The sequence below is a fragment of the Lactuca virosa genome, chromosome 9 (genome assembly GCF_052849685.1).
Source record: "Lactuca virosa cultivar CGN04683 chromosome 9, Lactuca_virosa_CGN04683_v6, whole genome shotgun sequence".
In the NCBI taxonomy this organism is placed as follows: domain Eukaryota; kingdom Viridiplantae; phylum Streptophyta; class Magnoliopsida; order Asterales; family Asteraceae; genus Lactuca; species Lactuca virosa.
In genome coordinates, this window is record NC_136434.1 from 61,712,394 (window position 1) to 61,731,556 (window position 19,163).

Consider the following 19,163-nt stretch of genomic DNA (forward strand, 5'->3'; position numbering starts at 1 on the left):
ACATGTGTCAAAAAGTCATTAAATACATGGCATCTATATACAACACCTGTTTCCATATAACAAAGCTCTAGTTCATCATATTCTTGCAGTGATTCCTCATTTAGATGAGGCATTTCAAACATGAATGCCAGGCTCTCCCATAAATAGACATAATTATTTCATAATTCATACTAACAATATTTTGTTATCACATTAACTGAAGAGATTTATGGGTGTACCTTTAGATTGAAAAAATTATAGAAGCTCCAAACATGCATAAAAGGTTTATTGCCAATAAAGTAGACCCGACCACTGTTTGTTCACAAAAACTTGAATGTTAAGTTAAAAGGAAATCAAACTACAATGCAATAATAAACAAGTAACTGAAAGAAATGGTGGTGAACATTACCTGGACAACTGTATTCTCAATATTAATCTCCAACAAACTCTTTAGCAACCCCCCTCTCAACTAATTTGAGCAGCTTCAACAACCAATACAAGGACTCCAAGCAAACCCCAAAAATTAACAAAGCCAATGTCACACCCCCGAACCGTCAGAAATAACGGCGGAAACGTTCGGAGGCGGGTGACGTCATGCGTAGTATCACAACAGTTGTATCATAATAAGCAAAGTAAACACAGCCATTACATTACAATATGATTATTTACATCTGTTTGAAAACATAGTCTGTACATAAGAGTATATAGCAAAAGTAAAAGACGTGACTCCAAATGCTCCGTCTTCTCCCAAAAGTTGATAAAAGTACCTGTCTATAGCTGCCCTGAGAATACAAGCAGTTTGAAAGAGTATCAACATAAAGCTGGTGAGTTCATAAGTATTTAGTTCTGGTGAAAAAATGTTTCCTTGATCCTTTGAAAAGTGTTTCCCAAGAAAATCCTATATTTTCTTATGAAAGATGTTTGATTATCCGTTGGTTATTTGTTAAACAGTCCGTTTATGAAAGGTTGAGTTATCCCGGGAAAATCCTATATTTTCCCTAAAAGTTGATAGTTGGTTAACTGTTCCTGTCTGAGGTGTACAAGTATCTACCATACTTGTATCGTTAGACGTAGTTTTCTTAAAAAACCGTGCTTATTCTCTGTGAGGTGTATTAGCCTTATTACATAAATAAAACTAATAAATAAGTGGTGAACTAATCCTAAGGGTGTTATTAATACCCTCTAGTAATCGAATTGGTTATTACTTTGAGGTTAGTTCCCTTGATTCATTATTACAAAAGTAAATTCCTGTTATCTGGGTTGTGGGTGTCATAACCGTACTTAAACTTGATATGGCACGTAACGGGGCCAATATCCTTTTATGACTTTGCCACCACAGGCATGTATGCCTAACTGTAGCTAGCAATTTAGGTGCGGGATAGTCGGTCCCGTATAGATCTATACACAACAGTCACGCTCTCCTTACAAGAGATTCTGGTTACAAGTGCTAGTCCTACACTCTCTAATTCGGTGAGGGAGTGTTAAAAGGACGTGTCCCCAACTTTAGACTAACAATTTACAAGTAATAACACTAAAATCCAGTTTATAATCTGTATGATATACATTTTACGAAATGTTTCACGAGTTCATTACTTTAGTTTGAAAACTGTTTTTACGAGTTGATTTCTTAATCGTTTGGTAAAACTGTTTTCTGTGTTAAAAGCATTCTAAACATATAGTTATCTTAAGCAAAATAATATGTTTTGAGCACAAGTTTCCTTGTACTTTTGCTTGTATTCCCCCCTGAAAACATGGAAAACTCGGAAAAAGCGTATGGGTATGAACTCACAGTTCGTAAGATTCGAGCGTAAGGTCAGTGTGGATGCTGAGTGTCAACTGATGTTTCGTACGCAAGTGGATCCTATTAACATATGGTAACACATATATGTATTAGATGAGGACATAACACTATTTGTTATGGAAGGAAACCACCTTAGGGACTAGGAAACACTTGAAACTAAGTGTTAGAATCACACGTGATTGAAAATGGGGAGTTTGCGGTCGTAATCAGGAGTTTACGGTCCATGAGTTTGCGGCCCAAGTGTTTGCGGTCCGTGGGTTTACTGCCCATGGGTTTACGGCCCATGAGTTTACGGCCGTAAACACTTGGTGAGAGGTGGGATTTTTGGTGTTCCAGGGTCCTTTCTAGTCTCTTGGAAATGTTCTAAGCCTTATGCACGGCTCAAAGTAGGGTTTAAAGGCCAATAATCGACCAAAAATGGAGTTTACGGCCATTGAAGGGTGTACGGTCGTAAACCCATTTCGTGTTCATGATTTGGGTCGATTTTTAGGTGATAATCAATGATTTCTAGTAGATAACAAGTATAGGGAGTGGTTACTTACTGTAAGAGGCTTGGAATGAGGTTTTTAGCCACCAAGAACTAGTGTGTGTTCTTGGAGAGAGAGAAAATCTAGAAAAAGATGAAATTTATGAGATGAAACATGGATTCATCACTAGAAAAGGGATTGAAGCACAATAGAAGTGAAGAATCACTTACATTTTGAAGATCCTTGAGCAAAACTCGAAAATTGTAGAGAGAGAGTAGAGAGAGAAAGCTTATGAGATGTGTAAAGTGTGAAATGAAGGCCACTCATCCCTTATATAGGGGTGAGTTTTCGGCCAAGGGGTGGGGTGGGGGTGTACGGCCGTAAACTCGAGTTTGCGGCCGTACACTCCTCTCGAAGGGGTGTTTGGCCCGAATGTTATGCTTTGACTTAGAAAACCTCGTTTTCTGAACCCAAAAATTTGGTTGTACTGAGTTCAAATATTTAATTAGACCCGAGATAATACTGACAAGAGTAGAAATAAATTCCAAATTGATTTATTTTTAACAGTTTGGACGAAAGAAATTTCGGGTTGTCACATCATCCCCCGTTAGAGGGAATTTCGTCCCGAAATTTGAACATAGAATACAAATCATGAATTAGGAAAGAGATGCGGATACTTCTGTTTCATCTGATCTTCGCGCTCCCAAGTGAATTCAGGCCCCCACTTGGCATTCCAGCGGACCTTCACTGTCGGGATGCGACTTTGTTTCGTTCGTTTGATTTCTCTATCCATGATTTCGACCGGTTCTTCCACAAAGTTTAGGTTCTCGTTGATTTCAATCTCATCGAGAGGGACCACAAGGGTTTCGTCGGATAAGCATTTCTTAAGATTCGAAACATGGAAGACAGGATGAATGTTGTTAAGTTCTCGAGGTAGACGAAGTTTGTAGGCTACGGGACCGATCCTAGCGAGGATCTCGAAGGGTCCTATGTATCTTGGATTTAGCTTTCCACGCTTACCAAAGCGTATCATACCTTTCCAGGGTGAGACCTTTAGCAGGACACAGTCTCCAATCTGGAACTCCAAGGGTTTTCGTCGTTTATCGGCGTAGCTCTTTTGTCGGTCTCGTGAAGCTTTCAGTCATTCTCTGATTTGTATGATCTTTTCTGTGGTTTCAGGGATGATTTCTTGACCAGTGAGAGTGCTGTCAAGGACTTGCCCCTTGGCTAACTGCGTGTCCCCACCTCATCCCAGCACAGAGGGGATCTGCACTTGCGGCCATAGAGGGCTTCGAATGACGCAACCTTGATGCTGGTATGGTAACTGTTGTTGTAGGAAAACTCTACCAAGGGCAAATGGGTGTCCCACGACTTATCGAAGTCGATGACACATGCTCTCAACATGTCTTCCAAAGTCTGGATGGTTCTCTCACTCTGCCCATCTGTCTGAGGATGGTAAGCTGTGCTCATATCCAACTTAGTTCCAAGAGCTTTCTGCAGGGACTACCAAAATCTCGAGGTGAACCTGCTATCTCGATCGGAGATAATGGACACTGGCACACCGTGCAGTCGGACTATCTCTTGGATATAGATTCGTGTGAGTCTCTCCATTTTGAAGTTTTCCTTGATCGGCAGGAAGTGGGCGGATTTAGTCAGTCGGTCGACTATTACCCAGATGGTGTCGTACCCACTCGGAGATTTGGGTAATTTGGTGATAAATCCATAGTAATCCTCTCCCACTTCCACTCAGGTATCTCCGGCTGCTGAAGCAACCCTGAGGGCTTCTGATATTCGATCTTCACTTTGGCGCAAGTCAGACACTTGCCCACAAAGGTAGCGATCTCTGCTTTCATGTTTGGCCACCAGTACAGTTTCTTGAGATCGAGGTACATCTTGTCCGAACCTGGATGAACGGAGTATCTAATCTTGTGAGCTTCGTTCATGACAACCTCTCTGTAACCACCGAACTTTGGGGTCCAGATCCGGTCCATGAAATAATAGACTCCGTCTCCCTTGATCTCTAGGTTCTTATCCATTCCTCTCAAGGCTTCATCCGTCATGTTCTCTGGTTTTAGGGCTTCCAGCTGAGCCTCTCTGATTAGTGCGGATAAGTGGGAATGGATAGTCATAGTTAGTGCTTTCGCACTGCGACCTGTGTACTCTTTTCGGCTAAGAGCATCTGCCACCACATTGGCCTTGCCGGGATGGTAGCGTATTTCGCACTCGTAATCGCTGAGTAGCTCAACCCATCGCCATTGTCTCATGTTCAACTCCTTCTGATTGAAAATATGTTGTAGGCTCTTATGGTCAGTGAAGATAGTGCACTTCGTTCCGTAGAGGTAATGTCTCCATATCTTCAATGCGAAGACCACTGCTCCCAATTCCAGGTCGTGCGTTGTGTAGTTGACTTCGTGTGCTTTCAGCTGTCTCGAGGCATAAGCAATAACTTTTCCTCGATGCATGAGCACACAACCTAAGCCCTGATTGGATGCATCACAATAGACCACGAAGTCCTCCGTCCCTTCGTGTCACACCCCTGCCCGAGGCGGCGGAACATGTCGGGCTGTGCGACTAAGTTCATGGATCACAGATAAATTGAATATACAGCACAGGTACAACAATAAACAAAACAACATTTCATTACATAATTATGTTTTCATACAAGGTTCTTACAGATAGTAATAAGATAATAATACGAGTTTGCCTTAACAGTTAGGCATAACAGTTCAAAAGTAGAAAATTAAAGTACTTGCGCCATGTTTTCCATCGTCTGAGTGTGCCCGAAATTTCACTGATTTCCTGAGAATACATGTATTTTGAAAGTCAACACGAGGTTGGTGAGAGTCATAGGTTTTCTGCTAGCCGCAGTAATAATACTTTCAAAAGTCCAAAAGTATTTTTTTAAATAAACCCATGCTTTTAAAGAAAAAGTGTTTAAAATAACTTCATGAAAGTTTAAATATATCCATTGTATAAGTAACTACTATACTTAAAAATAGTTCTGAAAGCAACCAAACCTAAGGTTGTAGTGAAAAAAAGTGAGAGAGATTCGTGTTAATGTTTTTAGTGAGTTCTATAATCGAGCTATGGACGAAAAGTACCCCTCCCTACGACGCTTCATTGGACGTCGTAGTAACGATCGTAGACACATATCACCTGATTCGATTGATCAGTCGATGGTTGTAGCTAGCAACCGCAGGTGGGGTTGTCGACCCCATATAGATCTATATATATGTACCTTGCTCCGAAGATTAACGATTATAGCAGTGTGGGGCGGGCTAATTGATTAAACTCAGCTAATGAATAGTAGCGTCTCACTCAAAAACCATTAACGAAAAGTTTGTGAATAACTCTCAGCCCTAACTTAATTATAGATAAGTATCGGGCATAATGAATTTCGTAGTATAGTATTTGCAAAAGTCGAGTATGGTTGACGTATTTATAAAAGTATAAATTACTCGCTCTTACAGAGATATGTATATTAACATAACGATCTTGTATAAGTGTGTAAAGCCTATTGCATGATAGTATTCAGATATGGAAGTCTTTATAACTTTAAACTTGTAGCATGCATATCATATAAGACTTATGTATTTGTGTCATAAATACTATATAGCACATGTATTCTCCCCCAAAACGAATAAAAATAAAAGAGGGGCCGTAACTCTCACCTTATCGAGTGGTTAACGAGTAGTTCTGAACGTCGAGATGTGTTGCCGAGAGGTCGTGATTTCCGGGATAAATCCAATTTCCTAGAAATATTTGTTATAAATCAATATTTGGTAGAGATTGGGTATTTGAACTAGTATAATGATTTATAATTTTTCTAAATGTTTATTATCTCAAAATTTATTTAAATAATCCATTTAAATAAATTTTTCTAAAAATTTAGTTTATTATTTTCCCAAAATATTTAAATAAATCCCAAAAATTTATTTAAATCAAAATACAATTTTATAATTTAAGATTTAACAACAATCAAATATAAAAATGTATATATATGTAAAAAAAATGAATTTATGAAATTTCTATTTTAACATTTTGAGCTTCTATTGAAAGGATTTTTCGAAATTTGGGTAGATTGTGAATATTTCAAATGTATGTTTAGGACTTAGGACCTAGTTTAAAAACAGTTTTTGGGAGTAAGGGGTTGAATCTGGACAATATCATACTTGGGGGACTGTATGTGGCAAAATCGCATGCATGTTTGTGTATCTGATTCATAAACAGGAGGGAAACCTCCTGTTCGTCTTCTTCGTTTTCGTGATACACCGAAGGCACAACCAAAATATATACAGTGGTCCTTGATTTGTTTAAATCGATGAGAACAAAAGAAAAATGAAAGGGAGGGTGGCGATGACTCACAGAGGTGGAGCAGCAGCAGAAACCGGCGGTGCTGGTGGTGGCTGTGAGCTGCGACGGGGGGGCTGACGGAGGTGGTAGTTCGGTGCTGCTGCCTTCGTTCTTCCTTCTTTCAACAGTATTTCGATGCAGGAATTGTGGAGAAGCTTTTGGGGGATCGAAATTAATAGCAATGACAGCTTAGGGATGAAGTTCTTGGGTGATGGCAGTGGGGGTTTCAGTGGAGTTTGGTGGTGTCCGGCAGCCTCCTGCTGCCGGTTTCTTCTTGTTTTTCTGGCCAAATTGAAGGCTGAGGAGGGTGGTGGCGGTTAAGGGGGTTATAAGGAAGGTGTTTTGGATGGTTAAGTGGTGGTTTAGGGTGGTGGCTTCTTGGTTGTTTAGAGGGTACCCGAGAGATAGATATTGAGTGAGAGAGTGAAAAGAAGAGATGGCTGATGAGTTGTGTGATTTTGGAGGCTGCTTATGCATGTATTTATACTAAAAATGCATACTCACATATAGAGAAGCCATACTCCTACACCTATCTCTTGTACTATGTTGGTGAAACTTGTACACAAAGAAGGAGAGGTGTAAGGAGAGCACGTGGGTTTATACCAGCTGGAAGAGATCAGATTTTTGGAGTCCATCACCCCATGTGGGCCCCACATGGGGTTATACCTCCATTTCACGTCCAAAACATGCAAAAACCGGGTGCCTAGGGATTCGTGCATCGAATATTTTTTTCGAAAGCACTTTTAGATAGAGTATAATTCAAGGTTTCCAGAACCTCAAACGGATTGATTTTTGGAGTTACGGATCTCCGGGAAATTGCGTTTGAAGTTTCGCGTCTTAACGGCTCGCGGTGTCCGTTTTCGTGACTTTTGTAAATATTTTTAAAAAAATTATTTCGAGTGTGAAATTAAATAATATATTATATCTTGAGTGCAAAAACGCTCTCAGAAACTCCGTCGGCAAAGCATAAGTGCGTCAACGGTTAGATTCGGTTTTACGCGATTAAAGAAAAATAGTGTTTTACTGTCTATTTTCTTAAAACGGTCGTATCTTATGCATACGAACTTCGTTTTTGACGATCTTCATATTTTCGGAAACCAGGAACATGTACTATCATATTTTAGTGTTTGTTTTGCTCAAAAATGATCAATTCTAAATTTCAGTTTTCAGACGCATTAGTCAGCGCTGCAGTTGAGCGATTTGATTTGATTACTAGTTTACACGTTTGGGCATATAAATATCAATAGATATTACATAATAATTAAAATTAACTCATTTATATTTCATTAGATGCAATTAAAGCTGAATGAGTTAATTACAAATAGATTTGTCGTAATTTAGTCGTTTGAAATCTATGCCCTAAATTCCGGGATGTCACATTACCTCCCCGTTAAGGGAATTTCGTCCCGAAATTATTACATTCTTGGCTACTTTATACTAGTAGTTAGTTGTTTCACTAGTGGAGGGGGCATCGTTGAATAAGTGTGGGTACTTTTGCTTTATTTGGTCGTCGCGTTCCCAAGTAAACTCCGGCCCTCTACGAGAGTTCCATCGAACTTTTACTATAGGTATGCGATTTTTCTTGAGTCGTTTGATCTCCCGATCCACAATTTCCACTGGTTCCTCCACGAATTGAAGCTTCATATTGACCTGGATTTCATCGAGTGGTACGACAAGGTTTTCATCGGCTAGGCACTTTTTGAAGTTACACACGTGGAAGGTATCGTGAACTTTATTGAGCTCTTGGGGTAGTTTGAGTTTGTAAGCTACCGGACCAACCCTTGTCAGGATCTCGAAGGGTCCGATGTAACGGGGGTTTAGTTTTCCTCTTTTCCCAAACCTGATAACACCCTTCCATGGGGCAACTTTTAGTAGGACTCGGTCTCCTACTTTGAATTCTAATGGTTTGCGTCTGTTGTCGGCATAGCTCTTCTGCCGACTACGTGCGGCTTTTAGCCGTTATTTTATCTGCACAATCTTTTCTGTTGTCTCCTGAATGATTTCAGGTCCAGTGAATAGTGTATCCCCAATATGTTTTCCTGCTAGTTGGCTATCCCCAACTTCTGCCCAACATAATGGTGAACGACATTTGACCCCATACAAGGCCTCGAATGGAGCGGCTTTTATACTAGTGTGATAGCTGTTGTTGTAAGAGAACTCAACCAATGGCAAGTGAGTATCCCATGCGTTACCAAAGTCTATCACACAAGCGCGGAGCATATCTTCCAGAGTTTGTATTGTCCTTTCGCTCTGGCCATCCGTTTGAGGATGATATGTTGTACTCATGTCGAGTTTTGTGCCTAGGGACCTTTGTAGTGATTGCCAAAATCTGGAAGTGAATCTACTATCTCGGTCCGAGATGATAGATATTGGCACACCGTGTAGTCTGACTATCTCCTTGAGATAAGTTCTGGTGAGTTTTTCCATCTTATCAGTTTCCTTGATGGCTAAGAAGTGAGCGGACTTGGTCAAACGGTCAACTACTACCCATATGGTATCGTAACCGCTTGATGTCTTGGGCAACTTTGTTATAAAGTCCATTATTATTTGTTCCCACTTCCATTCTGGAATTGATGGTTGTTGTAGTAGACCTGACGGCTTCTGGTACTCTGCCTTGACCTTGGCACAGGTCAAACATTTACCGACATAGGTGGCAATCTCTGCTTTCATATTGGGCCACCAATAAAGCTTTTTCTGGTCGAGATACATCTTGTCTGATCCGGGATGTATTGAGTATCTTGACTTGTGAGCTTCATTTAAAACCAACTCCCTGACTTCTCCAAATCTTGGAGTCCAAATTCGGTTCATGAAGTATCGCGTTCCATCATCTCTGAGGTCGAACTGTTTGTCCATGCCTCGTAGGTTTTCTTCCATGATGTTCTCAGGTTTAAGTGCTTCTAGCTGAGCATCACGAATTTGAATAGCGAGGTTCGAGTGGATGGTTAGGGTTAGAGCCTTTACACGAAGAGGTTTTGCTCGTTCCTTCCTGCTTAAAGCATCTGCCACAACGTTTGCTTTACCGGGATGATAACGAATTTCGCATTCATAATCATTTAGCAATTCGACCCATCTTCTTTGTCTCATATTGAGCTCCTTTTGATCAAAAATGTGTTGAAGGCTCTTGTGGTCTGTGAATACAATGCACTTTGTCCCGTATAGATAGTGCCTCCAAATCTTCAAGGCAAATACTACGGCTCCCAACTCTAAGTCATGGGTAGTGTAGTTCGTCTCGTTTGGCTTCAGTTGTTGGGATGCATATGCAATAACCTTATTCCTCTGCATCAGTACGCACCCTAACCCTTGACGTGAGGCATCACAGTATACTACAAAGTCTTCTGTTCCCTCGGGAAGAGACAAAATCGGTGCACTGCATAACAATTGCTTCAATTTTTGGAAGGCGGACTCTTGACTGTCTCCCCAGTCGAACTTTTTGTCTTTCTGGGTTAGTGTGGTGAGAGGCTTGGCTATTTTGGAGAAGTTCTCGATAAATCTCCGATAATAGCCTGCAAGCCCTAAGAATTGGCGTACTTCGGTTTGTGTTGTCGGTGCTTTCCAATTCTTGACCGCTACAATCTTCGCGGGATCGACGTGAATCCCTTTACTGCTGACCACATGACCGAGGAAATGAACTTCGTTAATCCAGAACTCACACTTAGAAAACTTTGCATAAACTTTTTCTTTTCTTAATAGTTCTAGAATTAAACGGAAGTGTTGGCCATGTTCTTCCTTGGTTCATGAGTATATTAATATGTCATCGATGAAGACAATCACAAATTTGTCCAAGTAGGGTTTACACACCCGATTCATAAGGTCCATGAATACGGCAAGTGCGTTTGTCAGTCCAAATGACATCACTAGAAACTCATAGTGGCCGTATCTGGTTCGAAATGCCGTCTTTGGAATATCTGCTTCTTGAACTCTAAGTTGATGATAGCCGGATCGTAGGTCGATCTTCGAGTAGTAGCAGGATCCTTGTAATTGGTCGAACAGGTCATCGATCCTCGGGAGTGGATACCGGTTTTTAATAGTGAGCTTGTTCAACTCTCGATAGTCGATGCACATCCTGAACGAACCATCCTTCTTTTTGACAAACAATACCGGGGCTCCCCATGGAGAGAAGCTTGGCCGGATAAAGCCTTTGTCGAGAAGTTCTTGAATTTGACTGGATAGTTCTTGCATTTCCGATGGAGCCAGGCAATAAGGAGATCGTGCCACTGGTGCTGCACCCGGGATAAGGTTGATTCGAAACTCAACCTGTCTGACAGGAGGTACTCCAGGTAGGTCTTCTGGAAATACGTCCGAGTAGTCGCACACTTGTGGTATGTCTTTGATTTCCTTACCCTTGCCTTGCGTATCCACCACGTGGGCTAAGAAAGCATATCATCTCTTTTGCAAACACTTCCTTGCCTTCATGCAAGTAATGACTCTGAGGTTTTTCCCGGACTTATCTCCGTAAATTACAAGGGTTTCATTGTTTGGTAAGGGTAATCGTACAGCTTTTTCATAACATAGAATCTCCGCTCGATGGGCTGATAACCAATCCATTCCGATGATTACATCGAAACTTCCAATGGTTGTGGGCATTAAGTCGACAGGGAACACGTGATTATTCAGGGTGAGAAGGCAGTTTGTAAGTATTTCTAAGGTGCTTTCTATTTGACCATTGGCTACTTCTACCGTGTAAGCATTATTGAGTTTGCATGATTCATGATTTATCATTTTTCTAAACTGGTGGGAAATAAAGCTCTTATCGGCACCAGTGTCAAATAATACGGAAGCATAAATATTGTCGATAGGAAACGTACCAGTAACCACAGTTGGTTCCTGGCGTGCGTCTCCCACACCTATCACAAACACCCTTCCTTGACCACCCTGTCTCTTCAGCTTAGGACAATCTTTCCTGAAATGTCCTGGTTGGTTGCACTCGAAGCAGGTTCGACTTTCTTTTGCGGTAGTATTTGAGGCTGTGTTGTTTGGGTTCTTTTTGCAAAATCTGGCGGTATGACCCCTTAATTTGCAGTTGCTATAGATCATGCAGTCTCCAACATGATGATAGGTGCACTTAGGGCAGCGAGGTAGAGCTCCAGCGTAGGGCTTTGCTGGAGTGGGAGTGGTTGTGACTGCAGCATACACTGTTATAGGATTTGGGTTTGGCTTACGGTGCTTGAAGTTCCCTTTCGGCTTCCCCTGGAACTTTCTCTTTGAATTTCCAGTTTGGTTCTTTTCTTTTGCGGGGACCATGGTGCCTCGTCGGATACATTGTTCAGTCAACTCATAAGCCAGTTGCTTGGCGCTGTCAAAAGTGGAGGGTCTGGATACAGTAACCAGACGTTGGACTGGTGATGACAATCCCCAAATGTATCTCTCCGTCTTTTTGTCTTCTGAAGGCACCATTCCAGGACAAAGGGTTGCAAGATCTTCGAATCGGGAGGTATAAACAGCTACCTCTGATCCTTGCATGGTTAGATTCCAGAGTTCTTGTTCTAGTGCCTGAATCTCCTGCCGTGGGCAATACACCTTAGTCATAATTAGTTTTAGCTATTCCCATCCCATCGCATAGGCTTCCGCAATTCCCACGGTCTTGGCATGGTTGTTCCACCAAGTTAAGGCAGCATCCATCAGTGTGTAGGTAGCGTACTTAACCCTGCAGTCATCGGGGCAAGAGCTGATGTGAAAGACAACTTCAATCTTTTCGATCCATCGGGACAATCCAACAACTCCTTCAGTTCCGTAGAAGGGTCGGGGTTTACAACCCATGAATTCTTTGTAAGAGCAGTGCCTCGGATTGTTTTGGGTAATTACAGGAGTACCACTTCCACTATTTCCAGTATTCCCGTTTTAAGCAGCCTCATAAGTTGCCAAGGCCGTAGCAATCCCTTGTGCAAGCATGTTTTGCATCATAATGGGATCCATCTGGAAATTTTGGTGGTTATTTGTAGCACCTGGGGCTTCTTCAGGGTCTGGAGTTCCTTCTGTTGTTTAAGTTATCTCAGGAGCACTTCCCCTGTTAGATCGGGGAGTCGGTGGCGGACGAACTCGTGGTTCTTTTCGTCGAGGCATTGTCCTAAACGTTTAGAAAAGACACACTTAAGTTGTTCGTACTACTTAATTATAACAAGCATGTAAAATTTTTATTGCATTTATTCCTATAAGCCCATAGATTTCCAAGTCTTAGAGTGAGACTGAATCCTGAAATCCTACCGATTTTCCAATGACAGGGGGAAAGGTTATTGGTTTAGAAATCCTCTAGATTTCCGAATGATAGAAGGGGATCTTAATTGCTAATGATTTTGAAATTTATTAATGTTTTAAAATGTATATATGGATTCTAAGGTACTAGGTTGCTGCAACGAATCTGGAGAACATTCTTCAATCTCTAAAACGCTCAACCGTTCTAGTCTGTCAAACTCCTTACTCAAGGTTGGTTGTGCACCGGCCCGACCATAAATAACATAGGCGCGCATTCCAGGTTTATTTGTGGTATGGCTTATGTACGGTACTAACCTTTAATTGAGGCGTTTGACCTAAAGGGTTGAGTTGGTAGTTTTAGTTGAAGGGGTGTTTAGAATTTTTATTAAGTGTTCTCATCGCGGGTCAGAGTATATATATATATATATATATATATATATATATATATATATATATATATATATATATATAACTCTTATATATTAAGGTTGGTGGGGTTGGTATTATTATTAATCATTGTTTTGTACTTCCCAACTATCGTACCGTAAGTAGTCGAGAAGTAGTTTTATTATTAATAATACTTTTGATAGAAGCTAGTTGCTATAGTTGTATTCCACTTTCGAGGATACGAGTTCTCTATAGCCAACTTAGCTCTGATACCAATTTGTCACACCCCCGGCCGAGGCGGCGGAACATGCCGGGCTGTGCGACTAAGTTCATGGATCACAGATAAATTGAATATACAGCACAAGTACAACAATAAACAAAACAACATTTCATTACATAATTATGTTTTCATACAAGGTTCTTACAGATAGTAATAAGATAATAATACGAGTTTGCCTTGACAGTTAGGCATAACAGTTCAAAAGTAGAAAATTAAAGTACTTGTGCCATGTTTTCCATCGTCTGAGTGTGCCCGAAATTTCACTGATTTCCTGAGAAGACATATATTTTGAAAGTCAACACAAGGTTGGTGAGAGTCACAGGTTTTCTGCTAGCCGCAGTAATAATACTTTCAAAAGTCCAAAAGTGTTTTTTTAAATAAACCCATGCTTTTAAAGAAAAAGTGTTTAAAATAACTTCATGAAAGTTTAAATATATCCATTGTATAAGTAACTACTATACTTAAAAATAGTTCTGAAAGCAACCAAACCTAAGGTTGTAGTGAAAAAAAGTGAGAGAGATTCGTGTTAATGTTTTTAGTGAGTTCTATAATCGAGCTATGGACGAAAAGTACCCCTCCCTACGACGCTTCATTGGACATCGTAGTAACGATCGTAGACACATATCACCTGCTTCGATTGATCAGTCGATGGTTGTAGCTAGCAACCGCAGGTGGGGTTGTCGACCCCATATAGATCTATATATATATACCTCGCTCCGAAGATTAACGATTATAGCAATGTGGGGCAGGCTAAGTGATTAAACTCAGCTAATGAATAGTAGCGTCTCACTCAAAAACCATTAACGAAAAGTTTGTGAATAACTCTCAGCCCTAACTTAATTATAGATAAGTACCGGGTATAATGAATTTCGTAGTATAGTATTTGTAAAATTCGAGTATGGTTGACGTATTTATAAAAGTATAAATTACTCGCTCTTACAGAGATATGTATATTAACATAACGATCCTGTATAAGTGTGTAAAGCCTATTGCATGATAGTATTCAGATATGGAAGTCTTTATAACTTTAAACTTGTAGCATGCATATCATATAAGACTTATGTATTTGTGTCATAAATACTATATAACACATGTATTCTCCCCCAAAATGAATAAATATAAAAGAGGGGCCGTAACTCTCACCTTATCGAGTGGTTAACGAGTAGTTCTGAAAGTCGAGATGTGTTGCCGAGAGGTCGTGATTTCCGGGATAAATCCAATTTCCTAGAAATATTTGTTATAAATCAATATTTGGTAGAGATTGGGTATTTGAACTAGTATAATGATTTATAATTTTTCTAAATGTTTATTATCTCAAAATTTATTTAAATAATCCATTGAAATAAATTTTTCTAAAAATTTAGTTTATTATTTTACCAAAATATTTAAATAAATCCCAAAAATTTATTTAAATCAAAATACAATTTTATAATTTAAGATTTAACAACAATCAAATATAAAAATGTATATATATGTAAAAAAAATGAATTTATGAAATTTCTATTTTAACATTTTGAGCTTCTATTGAAAGGATTTTTCGAAATTTGGGTAGATTGTGAATATTTCAAATGTATGTTTAGGACTTAGGACCTAGTTTAAAAACAGTTTTTGGGAGTAAGGGGTTGAATCTGGACAATATCATACTTGGGGGACTGTATGTGGCAAAATCGCATGCATGTTTGTGTATCTGATTCATAAACAGGAGGGAAACCTCCTGTTCGTCTTCTTCGTTTTCGTGATACACCGAAGGCACAACCAAAATATATACAGTGGTCCTTGATTTGTTTAAATCGATGAGAACAAAAGAAAAATGAAAGGGAGGGTGGCGATGACTCACAGAGGTGGAGCAGCAGCAGAAACCAGCGGTGCTGGTGGTGGCTGTGAGCTGCGACGGGGGGGCTGACGGAGGTGGTAGTTCGGTGCTGCTGCCTTCGTTCTTCCTTCTTTCAACAGTATTTCGATGCAGGAATAATGGAGAAGCTTTTGGGGATCGAAATTAATAGCAATGACAGCTTAGGGATGAAGTTCTTGGGTGATGGCAGTGGGGGTTTCAGTGGAGTTTGGTGGTGGCCGGCAGCCTCCTGCTGCCGGTTTCTTCTTGTTTTTTTGGCCAAATTGAAGGCTGAGGAGGGTGGTGGTGGTTAAGGGGGTTATAAGGAAGGTGTTTTGGATGGTTAAGTGGTGGTGGCTTCTTGGTTGTTTAGAGGGTACCCGAGAGATAGATATTGAGTGAGAGAGTGAAAAGAAGAGATGGCTGATGAGTTGTGTGATTTTGGAGGCTGCTTATGCATGTATTTATACTAAAAATGCATACTCACATATAGAGAAGCCATACTCCTACACCTATCTCTTGTACTATGTTGGTGAAACTTGTACACAAAGAAGGAGAGGTGTAAGGAGAGCACGTGGGTTTATACCAGCTGGAAGAGATCAGATTTTTGGAGTCCATCACCCCATGTGGGCCCCACATGGGGTTATACCTCCATTTCACGTCCAAAACATGCAAAAACCGGGTGCCTAGGGATTCGTGCATCGAATATTTTTTTCGAAAGCACTTTTAGATAGAGTATAATTCAAGGTTTCCAGAACCTCAAACGGATTGATTTTTGGAGTTACGGATCTCCGGGAAATTGCGTTTGAAGTTTCGCGTCTTAACGGCTCGCGGTGTCCGTTTTCGTGACTTTTGTAAATATTTTTAAAAAAATTATTTCGAGTGTGAAATTAAATAATATATTATATCTTGAGTGCAAAAACGCTCTCAGAAACTCCGTCGGCAAAGCATAAGTGCGTCAACGGTTAGATTCGGTTTTACGCGATTAAAGAAAAATAGTGTTTTACTGTCTATTTTCTTAAAACGGTCGTATCTTATGCATACGAACTTCGTTTTTGACGATCTTCATATTTTCGAAAACAGGGGAACATGTACTATCATATTTTAGTGTTTGTTTTGCTCAAAAATGATTAATGCTAAATTTCAGTTTTCAGACGCATTAGTCAGCGCTGCAGTTGAGCGATTTGATTTGATTACTAGTTTACACGTTTGGGCATAAAAATATCAACAGATATTACATAATAATTGAAATTAACTCATTTATATTTCATTAGATGCAGTTAAAGCTGAATGAGTTAATTACAAATAGATTTGCCGTAATTTAGTCGTTTGAAATCTATGCCCTAAATTCCGGGATGTCACACTTCGGGCAGAGACAAGATAGGTGCGCTGCATAGGGCCCGTTTCAACGTTTGGAACGCAGTGTCTTGATTTTCAATCCAACAGAAAGGTACGCATTTCTTAGTCAGAGTGGTTAAGGGTTTGGCAATTCTAGAGAAATTCTGGATAAATCTGCGATAATAGCCAGCGAGACCCAAGAATTGACGAATTTCTGTGGGCGTCTTCGGTGCTGACCAGCTCTCTATCGCTTTGATTTTTGGGGGATACACATGTATGCCTTCCTCGCTTACCACGTGACCTAGGAAGGTTACTTTTCGAATCCAGAATTCGCACTTGGAGAATTTCGCGTAAAGCTTTTCCGCCCTTAGAGTTTCCAACACGACTCTCTAGTGCTGTTTGTGATCTTCCTCGTTTCTGGAATAGACAAGTATATCATCGATGAACACGATGACGAACTTGTACAGGAAAGGATGACACACCCGATTCATCAGGTCCATGAATACTGCCGGTGCGTTGGTTAGACCGAAGGGGATTACTACAAATTCGTAGTGACCATACCGAGTCCGAAATGTTGTCTTAGGAACATCGCTCTCATGGACTCGCAGCTGATGGTACCCTGATCTTACGTCTATTTTGGAGAAGTAGCTGGCTCCTTGAAGTTGATCGAAGAGGTCGTCGATTCGGGGAAGGGGATAACGGTTTTTGACAGTGAGCTTGTTCAGTTCTCGATAATCAATACACATCCGAAAGGATCCATCCTTCTTTTTCACGAACAAGATCGGGGCTCCCCAGGGTGAGGAACTCGGTCTTATGAATCCTTTGTTGACCAGCTCATTGAGCTGACTGGATAACTCCTGCATTTCTGCTGGCACTAAGCGGTATGGGGATTTAGCTATGGGGGTAGCTCCGAGGATTAAGTCGATGCGAAACTCGACTTGGCGCTCGGGAGGAATTCCCGGAAGCTCCTCGGGAAAGACATCAGGAAAGTTGCAGACTTCGGGGATGCTCTCGAGGTCTTTAACTTCCTGTTTCTCATTTATGACGTGGGCTAGGAATGCATGGCACTCCTTTCGTAGCAGTTTTTGGGCTTTGATGCACGAGATGATGCAGAGGTTCGAGCTGAGTTTATCGCCATAAATCATGAGGGTTTCACCAGAAGGAAGATTGAGACGGATAGCTTTTTCGTAACAAAGGATATCAGCACGATTGGGGCTCAACCAATCAATGCCGATGATGACATCGAAGCTTTTTATGGAAACTGGCATAAGATCGATCGGAAAAGAATGGTCGTTTAGGGTAAGGGTACAGTCTACGAATATGTCGTTAGTGCTCTATTTCTCACCGTTAGCCATCTCGACGGTAAATGTTTCGGTTAGCGTTTGGGGTTTATGTTTGAGAAGATGTTTGAATGCATGACTAACAAAACTTCTCTCCGCACCACAATCGAAAAGAATGCATGCATAAGAGTTGTTGAGAAGGAACGTACCCGTAACAACGGTAGGGTCAGCAACTGTCTCCTCTTGCCCCATCGCTAATACTCTCCCTGTGTTGCCAGTTGTGGTTACCTTGGGGCAGTTTCTCTTATAGTGTCCGACCTCACCATAGCCATAACAGGCTTGACCGACACCTACTCCAGATGCCTGATTGGTTGATTGGACTGGTGCCTTACAAGCTCGAGTTGTGTGCCCCTTTTTGCCACAGCTGGTGCAAAGCATTTCACGGCATGGGCCGGGATTATGATGGTAACTGCACTTGTCGCACCGAGGAAGGGAACCAACATATCTACTGGTAGGTATTTGAGTTGCAGAAGCAGCGACAGGAGTAGTAGCAGCGTGGACTGCCACAGTTTGTTGTTTCTTGGAGGGCTCACGAGAGGGTTGGCCCTTGTGTTTGTTCCAAAATTTCTTCTTCCCACTACCCTCCTTCTGTGGTTCAGAAACAGTTGTCAACTCATCAAGATCGACTCCATGATCGATCAGAGTCTGTGCCAGACACTTAGCGCTATCAAACGTAGTTGGCCGAGCAGCCAAGACATTTCCTTTGGTTGGTTGTGTCAATCCCCAAATGTATCTCTCAATCTTTTTGCTTTCTGGGGTGACCATACCCGGGCAAAGAAGTGCTAGATCTTCAAACCTAGAAGTGTAAGCAGCAATGTCGGAACCCTTCATCTTTAGGTTCTAGAGTTCGTGCTCCAGTTTCTGCATTTCGCCTCGTGGGCAGTACTCAGCTAGCATGAGCTCCTTCAAGCTCTCCCAACCCATAGCATTTGCTATTGGCAGGGTTAAAGATTTGACCCGACCATTCCACCAGGTCAATGCTCTGTTGGTGAAAGTGCAAGCGGCGAATTTCACCTTGTTGGCTTCAGAACATGAACAAATTTCGAAAATGGACTCGATCTTCTCGAACCATCGAGTCAGGGCAATAACACCTCCATTGCCTTCGAAAGATGTGGGTTTTGCGTTCATGAAATCTTTATAGGAGCACTCCTTCTGGTGTCCCTGACTACCTTCATGAATTTGGGGATGAGTACCACCT